Here is a 12,035-nt window from a genome sequence, read left to right as displayed (position 1 = left end):
CTTCTTTCAACCTTGTTTGTTCATTCATGCATTCTGTTCAAAGCTCTTGCTCTTCTACACACACACAGACAGAGAGAGAGAGAGAGAGAGGGAGGGAGGGAGGGAGGGAGGGAGGTGCCAAGAGAAGTCATAAATGACACCAAAGGTTATGAGTAAACCCCTAAGTAGCAATGATTGTTCAAATCAGAGCACCCTAAAAGCTAATAAGGGAAGAACATCTTAAGTCATCTCATACCTGCTAGTTAGAAGTTGAAAATAATCCTAGAAAAATTGTTGACTTGCAGGTAAGTGAATAGCAATGGCCTTGTCAACAAATGTTCTTGCGAACTTTGCCAAAACATGGACCAGAAATGGACATATTAGAAAGTCCTTTGCCTCGACAAAGCATATCTAAACATACAAAGGAGGACTGGCTTATTATACATTTATTTATATATTTATTTATTGGTTCGATTTATATGCTGCCCTTCTCCGGAGACTCAGGGCGGCTTACAATGCGTTAAGCAATAGCCTTCATACTTTTGTATATACCTGCTTAGTAGGGCTTTCACCCCCCCCCAAGCAGTGATCTTTTTTATTCAAAGTCAGCTTATTGCCCCCACAATCCGGGTCCTCATTTTACCTACCTCGAAAGGATGGAAGGCTGAGTCAACCTTGAGCCTGGTGGGATTTGAACTTGCAGTAATTGCAGGCAGCTGGTGCTACTTAACAGTACTTTAGTCTGCTGCGCCACCAAGGCTCATTGGTTGCCCTTCAAGGAGAATAAGACAGAAACCTTCTCAAAGAGAACATAAACCATGTTGGCACAAGTAGTTAGAATCCAGTTTTGCATGCTAACTCTGCCCACTGTCAGGAGTTTGATCCTGACTGGCTCAAGGTTGACTCAGCCTTCCATCCTTCCGAGGTCAGTAAAATGAAGACCCAGATTGTTGGGGGCAATAGGCTGACTCTGTAAACTGCTTAGAGAGGGCTGCAAGTACTATGAAGTGGTATATAAGTCTAAGAGCTATTGCTATCACTAAATGCTATTTTATTTTATCAGTAAAACGAGGACCCAGATTGTTGGGGGCAATAGGTTGATTCTGTAAACTGTTTAGAGAGGCCTGTAAAGTACTATAAAGTGGTATATAAGTCTAAGTGCTATTGCTAAATGCTATTTTATTTATTTACTTATTTAGTAAATTTATATAGCCAACCATCTCACTTGAATGACTCTAGGTAGTGTTTAGATAGCCGTTATCTGTAATAAGAGGATTTTCTTCCAGAAAGAAAAAAGAAAAAAGAAAGAAAGAAGGCCATATATTGAAATGCATTCATCATCATCATTTAACGATTTAAATCTGGTTATTTGGAGTGTACTCTTAAGTGAGTACACTTAAGTGTAATCATTATCTTCATTTCATGACCTCACAATCCCTTGTGGGGTGGAGTCTGGGCAACAGAGTCTTTTCTGGCCGGATGCCCTTCCTGTCACCAATGCAGAGCTTTGTTCAGCAGATAAATTCTCAGTGTGCCCAGAGAGAGAAATATCTGCCTCTAACCTAGGATCGAACTCACAGCCTCCTGATTGTGAGGCGAGAGCTCCACCTCTAGGCCACCGCACCACTCTCTTAAAATGCATTCATAAAACATTTAAATCTCATTTTGTCGCTCCATACAATGAAAACTCTGCTACCAGTAAAAACCAGTTTTGCACCGTATGTTCTAATGGGCCCAGTGTGCCAGATTTTCTTTTCTTTTCTTTTCTTTTCTTTTCTTTTCTTTTCTTTTCTTTTCTTTTCTTTTCTTTTCTTTTCTTTTCTTTTCTTTTCTTTTCTTTTCTTTTCTTTTCTTTTCTGACCTACGTATCGTTGGTAATGCAGCGTCCTTTGTTTCTCTCCATTCAGGAAGATCTCATTATCATGCGAAATGGCTGCATTATCATTCTTAAGGATTAAACCGGCTCACCAGATGCTCTCAGAGTCGAATCCCAGAGGGGATCGTGTGGTGCACTCATTTTCTCTCTTAACGGGAGTGAATGTAAATTCATCTGTATGTGTATTAAAGCACCTTGCAAAGCCCAACCTGCTGTTTCAATCCTGCAGCTGCTGTGTATATTTTGAACTCTTGATAACAAGAGGATTACGCTGCTCTAGTGCCTCTTTACCAGAATAACTTTCCCGGCTAGTTAATTTAATGTTCATTAAGTGATGCTGGAATGAATGAATGAATGAATGAATGAATGAATGAATGAATGAATGAATATAGGAAGGTAGAAGAGAGCTCGCTGAAAGTCTGACTTTGTGGATGAAAAATAAAAAAAACTGAGCCACAAGCCATAAATTCTCATAAATATATATACATACATACTTACATAAACAAATATGCATATATATATATATATATATATATATATATATATATATATATATATATATATATATATGTATATGTATATGTATATGTATATGTATATGTATATGTATATGTATATGTATATGTATATGTATATGTATATGTATATGTATATGTATATGTATATATTAATTTGATTTATATGCCGCCCTTCTCCGGAGACTCAGGGCGGCTTACAATGCATTAAGCATACTTTTGTATATTTATACAAAGTCAGCTTATTGCCCCCACAAACTGGGTCCTCAATTTACCTACCTTAGAAAGGATGGAAGGCTGAGTCAACCTTGAGCCTTGGTGAGATTCGAACCTGCAGTAATTGCAGGCATCTGGTCTTAATAACCAGCTTAATAACAGGGTGCCTTAGACCACTGTACTATCAAGGCTCTTAAATATATATATATTTAATATATATATATTAATTTGATTTATATGCCGCCTTTCTCCGGAGACTCAGGGCGGCTTACAATGTGTTAAGCAATAGCCTTCATACTTTTGTATATTTTATACAAAGTCATCTTATTGCCCCCACAAATTGGGTCCTCAATTTACCTACCTTAGAAAGGATGGAAGGCTGAGTCAACCTTGAGCCTGGTGAGATTCGAACTTACAGTAATTGCAGACATCTTGATGTTAATCACAATGCTATCAGTCTGCTGAGCCACCAGGCTCAGTTTTCAGTTTTCATATTTAGTTTTCAGTTAAGTAATTTTATTAAAAACAGATCAAGTTTGCACCACAAATTAGTTTCATTACACAGAGAAACTTAATCCATCATTCATTGTAATGAATACTGTAATGAAAACTAATTTCTTTGTTCAAACCAAATTGTTCCTAATAAAGCATAATTGTACATTGTCCTGTAATTTATCACTCAAATACATGCTTAACTCATTTCTGGATCAACAATTTTTGTTGGGTGGTGGGGTTTTTTTTTTTTTTTGGTTACCCTTTAAAAAACAACAACACCGCATTTATCTACTCAAATTTGCATGCTTTCGAATTGCTCTGTTGGCAGGAGCCAGGGCGAGAACGGGAGCTCACCCCATCGCGTGGCACTTGGGTCTCGAACCTGGGCTGCCGGCTTTCCAGCTGAGAAGTCCAGTGTCTTAACTGCTGAGTCATCATACCCTTCCCCCCCAAAAAAAGAGTAAAAAGTAATATATGAAGTACAACATGGTTATCATAAAAGCAGAAATATAAGTACCGTGTTTTCCTGAAAATGAGACCCTGTCTTATATTTTTTTGAACCCTGAAATAAGTGTTTGGCCTTATTGCCCTGCGCTCAAAAGCCCGATTGGGCTTATTATCAGGGGATGTCTTATTTTTGGGGAAACAAGGTAAGTAACGGAGAAACAAAGTAGAAAATGGTTGTTCTGCCCCAGCTATGGACCCCAAAGAACACAGCACACACAAAGTCTGTTCAAACCTTGGTTGACTAAATAAATCAGTCTTTTACAACAACGGCTGTTAATTAATTGCATTAACAGCTGCCAAGAATTCAAAGAATAACTGAAAGCTTACTACGGTTGCCAGAATGCCCAGAAGCAATTTGCAGAAAGCTGATAAGATAAGCAAGACAAGACAGAAGGTATGTGAATGAAGTTGTTCCCTGCAAATTGCTTCAGTTGGCGTTCCTCCTTAAATAGGCTAAGGGAGTGACCAATTAGCCCCAAGCCTTACTCTCGAGGAGACCTCCTCCTGAGGAGCCACTTCTGCCTTTTGGCAGCTCTGCGCTCCCGTGCATCGAGAAGAGGCTCCTCCTCTTCGTCCTCTTCACTTAAGGGAGCTTCTGGAGGTTCTGAAGGCCCTGGCTGAATCCCCGCCTCTGGCACCACATCTTCTCCAGTCTCCTCATTGTCTGACTTGAGTGCCAGCTGCACAGGCTTCTGGCGCAGCACCACACCAGTCTCCTCACTGTCTGAATCAGCTACTAGCTGCACAGGCTGCGTACGGGCCACAACAATGGTGTCATGTACAGATGTACACATAGATCTTGACTTAGAGCCATATTTAGTTAGTGAACGACTGTTCAAATTTACAACAGCACTGAGAAAAGTAACTTATGACTGTTTTGCACACTTATCACACTTATATTGCAGCATCCCCATAGTCACATGATGCACATTTGGTTGCTTGGCAACCACTTCAAATTTATGATGTTTGAAGTATCCCAGGGTCATGTGATCACATTTTGCAACCTACTGACAGCAAAGTCAATAGGGAAGTGGATTCACCCAACAACTGCGTTACAAACCTAACAACTGTTGTGTTTCACCTAACAACTGTGGCAAGAAAAGTCATAAAATGGGGTGAAACCAGGGGTGGTATTCACTTACCTTCCCTATTTGCGGTTCGCAAATGTGGACATGCATAGAACCTCGAAAACGTGGAAAAATGGGATGTCATGACATCTGCGCAGGTGGACGGGGCATCCCGCAGTCGTCCCTCCCGATTCGCTCAAAACGGATAGAACTGGCTGAATACCACCACTGGGTGAACCTAAGTCACCAATTCTCTCACTTAGCCACAGAAATTTTGGGCTCAATTGTTGTTGTAAGTTGAGAACTACCTGTTGTCTATTCTATTTTTCTTTTTTCTCTCCCTTAACATATATGTCTTCCTTTCTGGACACTTATTTCTTCTCTGTGTTTTTTCCCTTTGTATGCATGTTAAGTGAGTGTTTCGATTTAATGATTGCATTTCAGATTATTCAAATCTAGATCAGAGATCTTAAAACCAAATTTATAACAGTTGCAAACCTTATACTTAGGTTTCCTATTATCCTTGGGAGATATCTGCTGTCATGTCCCTGACATGACATTTTTTTGCACATTGGCAAAAAAAATCAAATCATAAAATACAAATTCAATGGACGTGACCTTGTAGATGACCCTCACTCTGTCAAGGACCTTGGAGTACTCATTTCTAAAGATCTAAGTGGCAGATCCCACTGAAACAACATTGCCAAAAAGGCAATAAGAGTTGTTAACCTAACCTTGCATAGCTTCTTCTTTGGTAATGTTGTACTACTAACTAGAGCATACAAAACATTTGCTAGACCAATTCTTGAATACAGCTCATCTGTCTGGAACCCGCACTGCATATCAGAAATAAATATAATCGAGAGAGTCCAGAGATATTTTACGAGAAGAGTCCTCCATTCCTCTAACCGCAATAAAATACCTTATGCCATCAGACTCCAAGTTTTTGGCTTAGACAATTTAGAACTACCCCGACTTCAGTCTGACCTAAGCATAGTACATAAAATTATCTGCCACAATGTCCTTCCTATCAATGACTACTTCAGCTTCAACCACAACAGTACACAAGCAAATAATAGATACAAATTCAAGGTAAACCACTCCAAACTCGACTGCAGAAAATATGACTTCAGTAACAGAGGGGTCGATGCCTGGAATGCACTACCTGACTCTGTGGTTTCTTCCCCAAACCCCCAAAACTTTAACCTGTCTACTGTCTACTGTTGACCTCACCCCATTCCTAAGAGATCTGTAAGGGGCATGCATAAGTGCACCAGCGTGCCTACCGTCCCTGTCCTAATATTCCTTTTTACTTACTCTTTTCATGTATTCAAATTATATTTATACTTTTATCTGTTATCTTATATACACTTGACAAATAAATTTATGATTATGATTATAGACCTGAATCACAGGCAATTGATAACATTGTATTATAGTGGAAGCTTCTGAGTAGAAGCTCATTCCTTTATTACCATGTTCCAATTTTTGCTTGGGAAAATATGGAAAACTTCCTGGTCTTCAAAAGTTGATTATACACGATCATTCAAGTTTATCCCAGCAACATGAATTTATTCCCTTCTTTGGACAGCATTAGGGGATTGGAAGATAATGGACCCGTAACTTTCCCCTCTAAAATATGGATAGCACTAATGTACTTTACTCATGCAAAATTAATTTATGTATGCATAACTAAAAATGCCATTTCCCTAGTTCAGACCACTTTTCAAAATGTATTTTTGGAGAAAGGTTGAACTTTTCATTTCAGAACACTAGGAAGTACTGTTGGCACCAATGGATATCAACGCTAAGATTGGAAATTTCAATTTTGTTCAGCAATGAGCACCCATTCATTGTCTTGATAGTTGGGTGATATTCAAAGTACTGCAACATGCCTTACTTAATTCTTAAGCTTCACTATGAATGTATTGTTCTGAAGTGCCCATCCTATTTAAACAACTCCTCCAGAGATACCATTAAAAGCTAAAGACGCCCTCATGCTGAATTTGATTCCAGCTATTTGGTTAAGCTATTTGGTTTCTTATCTTCCATAAGCAAGGCTGAGCGCCAAAGAATTGAGGCCTTTGAACTCTGGTGCTGGAGAAGATTCCTGCGAGTCGCTTGGACTGCAAGGCAATCAAACCGGTCAGTTCTAGAGGAGATCAACCCTGACTGCTCTTTAGAAGGCCAGATTCTGAAGATGAAACTCAAATACTTTGGCCACCTAATGAGAAGGAAGGACTCACTGGAGAAGAGCCTAATTCTGGGAAAGATTGAGGGCAAAAGAAGAATGGGACGGCAGAGAATGAGGTGGCTGGATGGAGTCACTGAATCAGTAGGTGTGAGCTTAAATGGACTCCAGAGGATGGTGGAGGACAGGAAGGCCTGGAGGAATGTTGTCCATGAGGTCGCGATGGGTCAGACATGACTTTGCAACTAACAACAACAAATTTGGTTAAGTAGGTACAATATGGGAGCATTGCCTAATCTCCAACCATCTAATTCCTTGGCGGTCTCTCATCCAAATACTAGCCAAGATTGACCCTGCTTAGCTTCCAAATCCAGACAACATCAATCAGATGCTGCTGCCTACTGAAATCAATGATGACAAACTGCACAATATAGAGAAATGGAATCAGCTCAATTATTTTGATTAGACAAAGAATTAATGTTTTCCAACAAGCAATTGTGCATTAGCAAAAATAATCTACTCACTCACTATTTTGCAACACTGAATGATGAGTCCTTCAGGTGCACTTTTAATTTTTTTTTTTTTTCATTTGATGAAACTAGATAATGTTATGGAAACTTCACTGAAATGTTAATGGTTAGAGTGCTCTTAATCAGACCTTGGCATTATACTGAGACTAATAGTACTACTGCTACTACTACTGCTGCTGCTGCTATTACTGCTACTACTACTACTACTACTACTACTACTACTACTACTACTACTACTACTAATAATAATAATAATAATAATAATAATAACCCCTCCGAGGAGCTCTACCTTGTCGTGGTGGAGGGGCTTGCGTGCTCTAGTGATCCTAAGGGCTATGCTGAACAGGTGCAACCATATCAGACAGACCTTGGGTGAAGGTGAAGGGCCAGACAAAATCTGCTCCACAACCCATTCAAATATGGTGAATACAGAAAAAATGAAATTTATGCCGGCTGAACCGTCGCCCGGATTAACAAGGATTCCGTTGGATGCTATGGCTCCTGGGCATTCTACGCAAAATGAGTTACAGGGCTCAACTTCCTCTGCTAGGCAACCAGGGCATGGAGCTGACAAGCTACTGGAAGAAAACCCCAAAAAGCGAAAAATCTGGACCAGGGAAGAAAACACCTCTATTATGAAAGCTTACTATCAGTCTGAACCAGCAAAACATGGATTTCAAAAAAGAATGTATCAGATTTGGAAGATGAACCATACGCACTGTGACACCAGTGAACAAAGGTTAATGGACCAACGACGTGTAATCCTAAACCACAATTTTTTCACTACAGAAGAATTAATAGCAATAGAAGAGAAAGCAATTAATGGTCTGAGTACAATAACAAAGAGGAGTAACATCAAGAATGATTTCCAGACTCAAAAGCAAATTGAGGAAGAAAGGGAAGAAGAGGATACTGAAATGGATGAAGATAAAGAACAAGGAAGCACTAAAGAACAAACACCAACAGATAGTGCTCAATTAGCTGGAAAAATAAAGCACCAAATGGAAGATGATGAAAGAACACGTTTGCCAAAGCTGAACCAAGTGAACCGGAAAGAATTGAGAAATGTACTAAAAAAGGTCAATGAGGCTGTGCAAACTATTCGAACCACTACATTAGCCGAAACAAACCAACTGATGTATGCAGCAGCTGTCATAACCACCAAAGAACTGGGGTTGAAAATACAAAAGAACCAAAGAGGCAAGAAGGGGAAGCCTAAGTGGAAAATTCGGTTAGAATTGAAGATCCAAAAAGTACGTGGAGATTTGAGCAACTTGAAGAACCTAAGGCAAGGTCAGCTAAAGAACAAGCAGGTCAAAAGCAACCTGGAAGCAAGATACGATCTAAGGAATAAGGAGATTGCAATAGTAATTGAAGAGCTGAAGCAGAGGGTTGTTGCCATCACTGAAAAGATTAAAAGGTATGAAAACCGAGTAACTCAGTTCAAGGAAAACTCACAGTTCAGAGCAAATCAGCACCAGTTTTATAAGAATTTAGAAAATGGAAATGGAGTAACAACAAATGAAAAGCCTGATAAAGAGAAAGCTCTGAAATTCTGGAAGAATTTGTGGGAAAACAACAAGAAGCACAACAGAAATGCAAAATGGATCAAACAGGTTGAGGACTCTATTAAAATGCATAAAATGGAAGACGTGAAAATAACAAAAGCAATGGTGCAAAGACAGTCAAGAAAAGTGAAGAACTGGAGTGCACCTGGACCGGATGAGCTGCATGGCTTCTGGTTAAAGGCACTTACAAGTCTGCACAAAAGATTGGCAACCCAAATGAACCAGATCCTAAAAACACCTGAAAATGATGGATGGATGACAACTGGAAGGACATTTTTGATCCAAAAAGATAAAGAAAAAGGAAAGGACCCTGGAAACTATAGGCCAATCACCTGCTTGCCAACAACATACAAGCTTCTTACTGGTATCATTGCAAACCAAATCTATGGATACCTGGAAAGAAATAACTTGCTTCCTGTAGAACAGAAAGGATGCTGCAAAAGCTCAAGAGGAACAAAAGATCAATTGCTGATCGACAAGCTAATCCTAAAGAACTCAAAGAAAAGACGAACCAACCTGTTCATGGCTTGGACAGACTATAAGAAAGCGTTTGATTCAGTTCCCCATAGCTGGATCAAGAAATGCCTGGAAATATTAGGCATCAGCAGCAACATACAAAAATTCATGGAATCTTCAATGAACCTCTGGAAAACAAAACTTATGGCTAATGAAGAAGAACTGGGTGAAGTTGAAATTAAACGAGGCATTTTCCAGGGCGATTCCCTTTCACCCCTACTTTTTATACTCTCAATGCTACCACTGACAATCATTTTGAAGAAGATGAACTGTGGATACGAACTTGCAAAGAAAGGACTGAAAATCTCGCACTTGATGTACATGGATGATTTGAAGCTGTTTGGTAAAACAAAAGCTGAACTGAATTTATTAATTGAAAATACAAAAGAATTCAGCCAAGACATTGGTATGCAGTTTGGAATTGACAAATGTGCAACAATAGCAACCAAAGCAGGCAAGATCATAGAAGAGGATGGAATAGAACTACAGAATGAAGAAATGATAAAGGCAGTAAAATCAGAAGAAGGCTACAAGTACTTGGGGATTTTAGAAGCCTCTGACTTAATGCATAATAAAATCAAGGAATTAACTTCAGCCAAGTACATTCGACGAATTCGTAAGATATTAATGTCCAAATTGAGTGGAGGAAACATCATAAAAGCCATAAATACCTGGGCTATACCTGTGATTAGATACTCTGCAGGAATAATTGACTGGACCCAGATGGAGTTAGACAATTTGGACAGAAAAACAAGGAAGCTTATGACAATGAATCATGCCTTGCACCCTAAAAGTGATGTTGACCGATTATATTTACCAAGAGCAGAGGGTGGTCGAGGACTCCTACAAGTAAAGCAGACTGTGGAAGAAGAAAAATGCAGCTTGAATGGTTACATCCAGAAAAGTGAAGAACCAATGATTAAGGAAGTAAATAAAGGAGGCCTTTTAAAGACAACTAAAACAAAAGCAGAATATAAGAAAGAAGTAATTGAGCAGCGAGCTGAAAATTGGAAACACAAAGCTTTGCATGGCCAATACTTGAAAGGTATTGAAGGCAAAGCTGACCAGAAACTAACTTGGAACTGGTTAAGATCAGGAGTACTGAAAAAAGAAACAGAAAGCTTTATTTTGGCAGCTCAAGAACAAGCCCTAGCCACAAACTGTATGAAGGCAAAAATTCAACATGTTACCACCAACAGCAAATGCCGCCTCTGCAATGAAAAAGAAGAGACAGTTGACCACCTGATCAGTGGGTGCAGCAAAATTTCACAAACTGACTACCTACAACGCCATGACCGTGTTGCTAAAATCATTCACTGGAAATTGTGCCAGAAGTTTGGATTTGAGTACAGCAAAAACCACTGGGAACATCAGGTTGAGAAAGTTTTAGAGAATGAGAAACTCAAGATCTTGTGGGACTTTAGGATTCAGACTGACAGGCACTTGGTCCACAACACACCTGACATAACAATAGTTGAAAAGAAAAAAGTATGGTTCATTGACATTGCAATACCTGGTGATGCACGAATTGAAGATAAGCAGCAAGAAAAAATCACAAAGTACCGGGACTTACAAATTGAAGTTGAGCGACTGTGGAAAAAGAAATCGTGTGTTGTCCCGATTGTAATTGGAGCCCTCGGAGCAATACCCAAAGGGCTACCCCGCTATTTAGAAATTCTAAATTTGCCGGACTTAAACATTTTGACTCTACAAAAAATCACCTTACTCGGAACAGCTTACATCCTCCGACGATACCTTAACAGTTCCTAGGTCCTTGGTTAGGACTCGAGCTGCTGAGCTATTAACCAGCCTCAAAGGCTGTGAATCTCACTAAAGATTAACCAATAAATAATAATAATAATAATAGGATACGGTGGCTCAGTAGCTAAGATGCTGAGCTTGTCAATTGAAAGGTCGGCAGTTCAGCGGTTTGAATCTCTAGTGCTGTGTAATAGGGTGAGCTCCTGTGACTTGTCCCAGCTTCTGCCAACCTAGCAGTTCGAAAGCACATAAAAAATGCCTGCTGGCTGGAGAATTCTGGGAGCTGAAGTCCACAAGTCTTAAAGCTGCCAAGTTTGAAGACCTCTGGTTTACATGCAGTCTGAGCATGTGGTCATGGCCTTAAAGGACCAACCAGGACACGGTTTTGCATGCACATTCCTTACATCTGCCTTTCCTTCACAGACCAAAAATAAAAACGAAAATGACACCAACCTGCTCTTGTTCTTCTTTCAAACACAAAAATAGGATTTCAGACAATCTCCAAATTCTCTCTTAGCCATGATTTACACCTCAAGCCATTATTTTATTTCTTCTGGAAATAAAATAGAATGGTTGGGAAGGCAGAAAAGATGCAGAAGTGATTGGTTTGTTAGGCGACCAAGAGCTACGCTGCCTCCATTAGTTACCTGTAGTTCTTCAGGATAATGTTACCTACTAAATTTTAAAAGAAAGCCATTCGGTTTGGGCTTGTTAAAAAAAATACCCTGTCAGTTCCTTCTTTCCTTAACATTTGGCAGAGAAATTCCCCACTTTATGCCCTGGTTAGACCAAAAGGCCAGATGCCAGAGCTCAA

This window comes from Pantherophis guttatus, chromosome 5 (assembly GCF_059756535.1).
Source record: "Pantherophis guttatus breed Tessera chromosome 5, ASM5975653v1, whole genome shotgun sequence".
NCBI classification, from domain to species: Eukaryota; Metazoa; Chordata; class Lepidosauria; order Squamata; family Colubridae; genus Pantherophis; species Pantherophis guttatus.
Note: the sequence above shows the minus strand (reverse complement) of the source record.